The sequence below is a fragment of the Triticum aestivum genome, chromosome 4D (assembly GCF_018294505.1).
Source record: "Triticum aestivum cultivar Chinese Spring chromosome 4D, IWGSC CS RefSeq v2.1, whole genome shotgun sequence".
NCBI classification, from domain to species: Eukaryota; Viridiplantae; Streptophyta; class Magnoliopsida; order Poales; family Poaceae; genus Triticum; species Triticum aestivum.
In genome coordinates, this window is record NC_057805.1 from 486203833 (window position 1) to 486212092 (window position 8260).

The 8260-nt window shown below is 42.7% G+C and overlaps 1 long non-coding RNA gene and 1 pseudogene across 1 annotated transcript; both read left to right on the top strand.

The window, feature by feature from the left end:
• Window positions 1-1141: 1141 nt before the first annotated feature.
• Window positions 1142-4214, top strand: LOC123100493 (protein STABILIZED1-like; annotated as a pseudogene).
• Window positions 4215-4418: 204 nt separating this feature from the next.
• LOC123100494 (uncharacterized) lies at window positions 4419-5908 on the top strand. The gene is made up of 3 exons (XR_006448410.1): window positions 4419-4540; window positions 5022-5116; window positions 5696-5908. It is a non-coding gene; the product is annotated as an uncharacterized lncRNA (long non-coding RNA).
• The last annotated feature ends 2352 nt before the right edge of the window (window positions 5909-8260 follow it).

The following is an 8260-nucleotide window of genomic DNA, read 5'->3' on the forward strand; positions in this document are numbered from 1 at the left end:
GAGGAGGAATATGATTTGGAGGAGGGTGAGGACATTTGCACCATCATTGTCGTGCACATGTGTGTGTTGAACATTTGTGTTGAATTTGAGCTTGTCCATTGATGAACTATGTAATGATTAGTACTATTTTTGTGTTTTGTCTGTTCAGATTTCATTTGACATGAGTTTTATGTATCATATTATGATTTTGTTTCAATATGCATGCAATTGTGGAGAAGAATAGCAAAAAAAATTGTGTCTCTTGTTAGAGCAACAACCGTCACGGTGATGTAAAATCTTCTCTCTCTTACCTTACTAATAATAATGTACGTGCAATGCACGTTTATATTAGGTAGGATATTAGTTGCACGTTATATTATGTAAGATATATCTGTTGCACGTTGGTATTTGGTAAGATATCAATTACTTTTTCGCGGGAATGGTAGGATATTAATTACATGGCAGATTTCATGGATAGCGTTGAGTCAAAACACGTTTCTAACCAATGGCAGTGGTGGGTAATTAGAGCGTTAAACGTGTTTGGTACTCAACATTAGAGCGATTTGAACCGCTAGATAACACTAGTCAATGTGTACGTGCAATGCACGTTAATTTGGAAGTATATATTAAGTGCATGCGGATATTAAGTAGGATATTTTTTGCGTGTTATTATGTGATTAGCACTATATTTGGCATAAAATTAACTGCACGCTAAACGTGTTGAGTGCTCGACATTGAAGCAGTCTAGGTCGTTGGATTGACATGATTTGATGGCCGAGATTAATTGAATCTGTCCCTTTGGGTCTTTTTATATTGATATAGATGATTTGACGGTCGAGATGGTTTGGATCTGCCCCTTTGAGTCTTTTTATATTGGTATAGATAAATAATTTTTACACACCAATTTATTCATTACCTATTGAAGAACTTTTTTAGGAAAAAAAATCACCTGTTGCCGATCCCTTTTTTTAGCATTGCTCTCAACCCTCCTAGGCAGCGGGCTGTCTTGCTCTCTCTTTTTTTCGTGAGAGGAGAAGTGGGCCATCTTGCTTGAACAAAAAGAAAGCCGAAAAAAGCCCGCAGGAGCACAATTACAACAACCCAAGTCCACACGACGCACCGCCTCCCGATATCGAGTTGGCCACGGACCCACGGTCTCTGATAAAAAAAATAAAGCTGGCCACGGTCCAAACCCAACCGCTCCACCGCCGCCCGCCCGCCAATCCTCCTCTCCCCGGCGGCATGACCGACCTCGCCTCTTCGCCCCCTCCTCCGGCGGCTGCGCCCGCCCGCGCCGTGCGCCAAGACCTCCTCAACTCCAAGCCGCCCCCCAACTACGTCGCGGGTCTCGGCCGTGGCGCGACCGGTTTCACCACCCGTTCCGATGTCGGCCCGGCCGCCGCGGCTGCTGCTCCCTCCCTCGGGCGTGGACGTGGGAACACCCCCTACGAGGACGAAGGCGGCTACGAGGATAACGGATACGACGAGAACCAGAAGTTTGACGAATTCGAGGGCAACGACGCCGGCCTCTTCTCCACCGCCGACTACGACGACGACGACCGCGAGGCCGACGCCGTCTGGGATACCGTCGACCAGAGGATGGACCTGCGCCGCAAGGACCGGCGCGAGGCGCGGCTCAAGCAGGAGATTGAGATGTACCGTGCGTCCAACCCTAAGATCACCGAGCAGTTTGCCGATCTCAAGAGGAAACTGACGGATGTTTCAGTGCAGGAGTGGGAGAGCATACCTGAAATTGGGGACTACTCGGCGCGCAACAAGAAGAAGCGTTTCGAGAGCTTTGTGCCGGCGCCGGACACTCTGGTCGAGAAGGCCCGGCAGGAGCAGGGGCATGTCACGGCGCTGGACCCCAGGAGCAGCGCCGCTGGCGGCACAGAGACGCCGGTTACCGACCTGACTGCCGTCGGCGAGGGTCGCAGTACGGCCCTCTCGCTCAAGTTGGACAGGTTGTCCGGATTCAGTTTCCGGGCTCGCCGTTGTTGATCCAAAAGGATACCTTACAGACTTGAACATCATGAAAATTACTAGCAATGCCGAGATTTCTGACATTAAGAAGGCAAGACTGCTGCTCAGGTCTGTGACCCAGACCAACCCAAAGCATCCTCCAGGTTGGATTGCTGCTGCTAGGCTCGAAGAGGTTGCTGGCAAGCTCCACTCTGCTCGGCAGCTAATTCAGCGTGGCTGTGAGGAGTGCCCCAAGAATGAGGATGTTTGGATCGAGGCATGCCGATTGGCTAGCCCGGATGAGTCCAAGGCAGTCATTGCCAGGGGTGTCAAGGCAATTCCCAATTCTGTGAAGCTGTGGCTGCAGGCTGCAAAACTAGAGACTAGTGATTTGAACAAGAGCAGGGTTTTGAGGAAGGGGCTGGAGCACATTCCTGGTTCAGTTAGGCTATGGAAGGCTGTTGTGGAGCTGGCAAACGAGGAGGATGCAAGGATGTTGCTTCACAGGGCTGTGGAGTGCTGCCCGCTTCATGTCGAGCTGTGGCTTGCCCTAGCAAGGCTTGAGACATATGATCAGGCAAGGAAGGTGCTTAATAAAGCCAGGGAGAAGCTCGACAAGGAACCTGCCATTTGGATCACAGCTGCAAAGCTGGAGGAGGCTAATGAGAACACCCAATCCGTAAGCAAGACGATTGAGAGAGGTGTAGAATCTTTGCAGAGAGAGGGGTTGGATATTGACAGGGAGGCATGGCTGAAAGAAGCCGAAGCTGCAGAGCGGGCCGGGTCTGTGCTTACTTGCCATGCTATTGTCAAAAACACTATTGGAGTTGGGGTTGATGATGAGGACCGGAAGCGAACATGGATTGCGGATGCAGAGGAATGCACGAAACGAGGTTCAATTGAGACAGCTCGGGCCATCTATGCACATGCTCTTAGTGTGTTCGTTACCAAGAAGAGCATATGGCTTAAAGCGGCGCAGCTTGAGAAGAGCCATGGGACAAGAGAATCTCTTGAAGCCGTTCTCGTAAAGGCTGTCAAGTACAATCCAAAAGCCGAAGTGTTATGGCTTATGCATGCTAAGGAGAAATGGCTGGCTGGTGATGTCCCTGCAGCTCGGGCCGTTCTTCAGGAAGCTTATGCTGCTATCCCCGTTTCAGAGGAGATCTGGTTAGCTGCATTCAAGATAGAGTTCGAGAACAACGAACCGGAGAGAGCAAGAATGCTTTTGACCAAGGCCAGGGAAAGAGGAGGAGCTGAGAGGGTTTGGATGAAATCAGCAATTGTTGAGAGGGAACTAGGAAATTTGAATGAGGAAAGGAGGTTGTTGGAGGAAGTCCTGAAGTTATTCCCCTCGTTCTTCAAATTGTGGTTAATGCTTGGGCAGATGGAAGACCGTATTGGCCGTGGAGCGAAGGCAAAGGAGGTTTACGAGAATGGACTCAAGCACTGCCCCGGTTGCATCCCTCTTTGGCTCTCGCTAGCTAATCTAGAGGAGAGGATAAATGGCTTGAGCAAGTCACGCGCTTTCCTCACCATGGCAAGGAAAAAGAACCCAGCTACACCTGAACTATGGCTTGCAGCTATTCGAGCTGAATTGGGGCACGGGAACAAAAAGGAAGCCGGTTCTCTACTGGCCAAGGCATTGCGAGAGTGTCCAACAAGTGGCGTTTTGTGGGCTGCAGCTATAGAGATGGTGCCACGTCCCCAACGAAAATCAAAGAGCTCAGATGCTATAAAGAGATGTGATCATGATCCCCATGTCATCGCAGCTGTAGCCAAACTTTTCTGGCATGACAGGAAGGTTGATAAAGCAAGAAGTTGGTTAAACAGAGCTGTTTCCCTTGCTCCTGATATTGGGGATTTTTGGGCGTTGTACTATAAATTTGAACTTCAGCATGGAAATGCGGATACACAAAGGGATGTTCTAAAGCGGTGCATTGCAGCTGAACCAAAACATGGCGAGAGATGGCAAGCTACAAGCAAGGCTGTTGAGAACTCACATCAGCCAATTGATGCCATTCTGAGGAGAGTCGTTCTGGCACTTGGTGTGGAAGAAAATCCCAATGTTACAGAACCCTAGTCCTTAATGTTCTGGTAAAGTTTTCGTCTGTTCGAACAGATAGAAATTTGCCTCCATGTATTCTCTATTTCTCATGCTCTGAAGCTTCTGATGCTCATGTAGTTACTCCTTACTGTTTGTTATTCTATCCTTCTGCTAGAAATTGTACTTCGGATGAAATATATTTTAAAATTTTATAAGGCTTGTGTTGCAACTTGCAAGTATGCATAACTCCTTTTGTGGCTATCATTAATGATCTCTATCATGCCTGAATATGCAAAAAAAGGGTAGTTTTGGTGATATTTTTATGATTCGCCTACTGCAAAGAGGATTACAGAGTTTGAATAAAAACTGTTGACCTTTTCTAACTATGCATAGACTATGCCAGTGGTTCTTTAAGACCTGGAGTACATAACATTTTTGAAACAGGAGCACACAAGATTTAAAGATTTACCGGAGTGTGAAACAGAGCTTGGGATGGACATGTTAGTACACAAAGTTACAACAAACTGGACAGCACTGCTAGCGCCGTCCATCCAGGTGTGGCTTGGACTCTATTGCTTCTTATAATTTACCCATAAACGACGAAATTTCCATCTGCTTACTATGTATGCTGATCATTTAATCAAAGTAATTACATCACTTTTTGCTTCATGCATTTTTTTTTTCATATATGTGCGCTGAAGACCAAAGAATGTATCAGTGGTAGAATCATTTTCCAGCCCAACGAAACATATAGTAAGAGTTGTGATAGTCAGGGTATACTACTCTTCAGTGCGTTTATAAAACATTTTTTCTACTTTTTTCTGGATTATTATATACTTACAGATTAATATTTATACGAAGTTCAGGTTCCCTAGTTTTCTGAGCACCTTTTGCAGCAATCCTTTGGTGTTGGATGCTGATAATTGGCCTGCCTATATGGAGTATAATTTTTGTACAATCCACATTATGATTGGTTGGTTTTCCAATAATACATATATAGTCCTACTTCCTTAAGGTATTCTTGTATTATATGCAGATATGAAATTGGTCCTGTGGATAATGGTAAAAACACTTGTTTGTACAAAATGATGATATAAAAGGTTGTTGCTGGATAATGGTCTTGCAGTACAAGTAAGTTGACACGTACTATCTCATACTCCCTCCATCCCATAATATAAGAGCGTTTTTTGACACATCTCATACTCTCTCTGTCCCATAATATAAGAGCGTTTTTGACACATCTCGTAGAATTTATAGCATGGCCTTTATAACATGGCCTTTTAGTAGATGATTGAAGGACATCCAGGAAAAAAATGGGGATGGACATATCTTGCAAGGAAGTAAAGAGTATTCTTCTAGGAATTCCTGCCCTGAGTATGTTCTTTAGCTGCATTATTTCTGGTGCATGGTGTCTTTTCTCTAATTTCTGTCGGAATTATTTCTGTGGAAAAACATGTAGCGCAGAAAAATCATTGTCATGTGATATGTGATTGAGTCAACTGAACACGTGACAAATTTTTAGTCTGTCATGAAAGGGTCGGCCTAAAACTTGCCATTTCATAAAATTTTCTGGCCAGTTCACATGCTCTGCTGCCGACGAGTCATCTTCCTTTTGTTGGTCAAAATATATCCTTGGAGAATAGAAAGTATGCTTCCTGATACTACAAATATTGAATTTTACTGAGCAATTCATCATCTTCCCTATGGCAGGCAGGGAAGGGGTATCCAAGTAAGACAACGCTAGACCTGAATCTTCTGGAAAGCGTCCAGATGTGGTTCGTCCACAAACTGCACTTGCATCATTTGGGTAAAAATTATGCAAGTCCTGATAGTTCACCACAAGCCATCAACATTTTATGTAGCCTGTATAATTCGATTGGACATGAGGTTGTTTTGTGCCCAGAGTGTGATAATATCATCTTTCTTTTGCGTTGGAATTTGGGGTTCTTTATTCAACGAAAGCACGCTTGATAAACCTTCTGATTTCCTGATTCCGCTTATTGTAAAGGATATGATTATGAATTAAATAAAGTCGCCGAAGTTCAAAAAAAAAAGCACACCTGGCACAGTCAGCCATAAGGCTACTGACTAGGAAAGGAGGTACATCATCAGTCCAAGCCTCGGTCAGTTGCAGCGAACAAGCTTGCTTTGCGCAAAGGTGAGCCGGGAGATTGGAAGATCTAGGAACACTAGTAAACGTGCACGTGCAACGTACGAATAACAGGGAAAGAAAATAAATTCATTCACTTAGTTAGGAAGTAATTATGTAAATAAAATCAGTTATTTTTTCCTTAAATCAGAAAGGCGCTTGGTAACTACACTTGAAAAGCTTCATATATATGAGATTTAGATACATAAAAGTATGTGCTCACGTCCTTGCATGTTGCGATCATCGGTTAAGAGGCAGAAAATTTACACTTCTTTGTAGAGGTCAAAATGGTTGGGACAGTCAGCAGCCTTTCGCATTATCTCTGCTACTTTGGATTCAGAAAGAAAATAAAGATTTATTGGAACTGAAAAGAACAAGCAGGCACGCATGCTTTCAATCTATTGGCTAGAATTTGACAAAATGCACTTGTTAAGAGTACTGTAATAATCGATGTGTCCCGTCTTCTCAGGATTAAGCACTTCAGCTAAGCCTACGAAATGGAGCAAGATGCCATTTTTCTGAACATGAACCCTTGGCTCTCACCAATGAACCTACAACATCCATCACACCCATTGTAAATATGGCAGAGTTCCGGACAAGAAAATAACTAAACTCGGATCTAGTGATACTAATTTAGGATCATAAATGCTGTTAATTTTCCCTATAAAGTTGGTCAAAGTTTAAAACTTTTACTTAGGACAAAAGTTAGATGTACACTTATTCGTGGACGGAGCGAGTATTTGCCAATTTTGCTGGGTAAACGTAGACTTAGCCAGGCAATACAAGAATGTTTGAATACCCTAGCATCCACACTACAAGCAAATGTGGTCGTTCTTTTGCAATCAATACAAAAATTATCTTTTGTACTATAAAGAGATCTTGACAATAGCTTATGTGCATATGTGCTTTACAATATTATGAAAGGGTATGTATTCCTAAGTTGCACAGGTCTGGTTGATACATTCACTCTTTCTGATTTATGTAGTTTTTCTTCTAGAAATGTACATTGAAGCACTTCATAATAGAGGGGCGCAGTATTTAATTTTCAAGGCTCTTCATGCCAATGCAAGCATTGTAACAATTAATGATTAGACAACTCCACTGCCTATTAGACATCCATCTTGAGTGAAAACAAACCAATTCGGTTTACTGAAAAACATGAAAGAATAAAAAAAACTTAAACCAGGTTTGCTAAATTTGAGAAAAGCATTGCCAAAGGAATCATTAGAGAGTGTAACACCAACACAGGAATTCAAGTGTTCACTGGAATTCTTATGAAGAGGCAACCATTAATCTAGGCTATTTATTTCAAGTGTTTAGCCTCGCAGATTTTGGTAGCCGTAAAAATTTGTTCATGGAAAAAGGTTCAGTAATAGTTATAGCTACAGCCAAAAAATAATCTTACAGGCTATAAGCAAACAAACATCATATTCCACTTAAAAAGGTAAATTCATATGCCACCTAAAAATATAACCATAATCAATACACTATGCCACGATGGATCATAAGCAATAATAGAATAACCTTCATGATCAACTTGTTGTAAGTAGTCTTTGCCTTATTCATCTCTGTCATTGTCGGATTTGTCCAAGAATTAGGTCAATACACTGTGGCACAGTTAACATCTTTGCAATCCAAGAGTATTGAGGGAAAAGGATTACCATTATAAGAATAGCTTGCATTTTGGCTGAATACCAACATGGCAGTTTATCTATTTTTACTACAAGGCAGTTTATCCTCAAGAGAGGAAAAACACATGATGAGAGATTAAAATCATCTATGCTACAGAAAAAGAGAGGTTATAATCAGTTCATAGCCCATCTATGTGCTCAAGCAAGTTATGCTAAGAACTGCATAAAGTAGGAGTATGTATGTAAACCCAGGAAAATATTAAAAAGTAATAATGTAATATATGATTAACAAAATTATGAGGCACTATATGCAAATGATTTTTTAATTTGGTCTTACAATACATCTCATCCAAAATACTTTCACTAAAAACAAGCCAGCGCAATTCGTCAACTTGAAACGCTATTAGATGTAATTTCATGTTTCAACCAAAAATGTGAACATAGTCGTACCCATTAGCAAGGCTCCAACAACTGGATCAAATGAAGAAGAGAAAA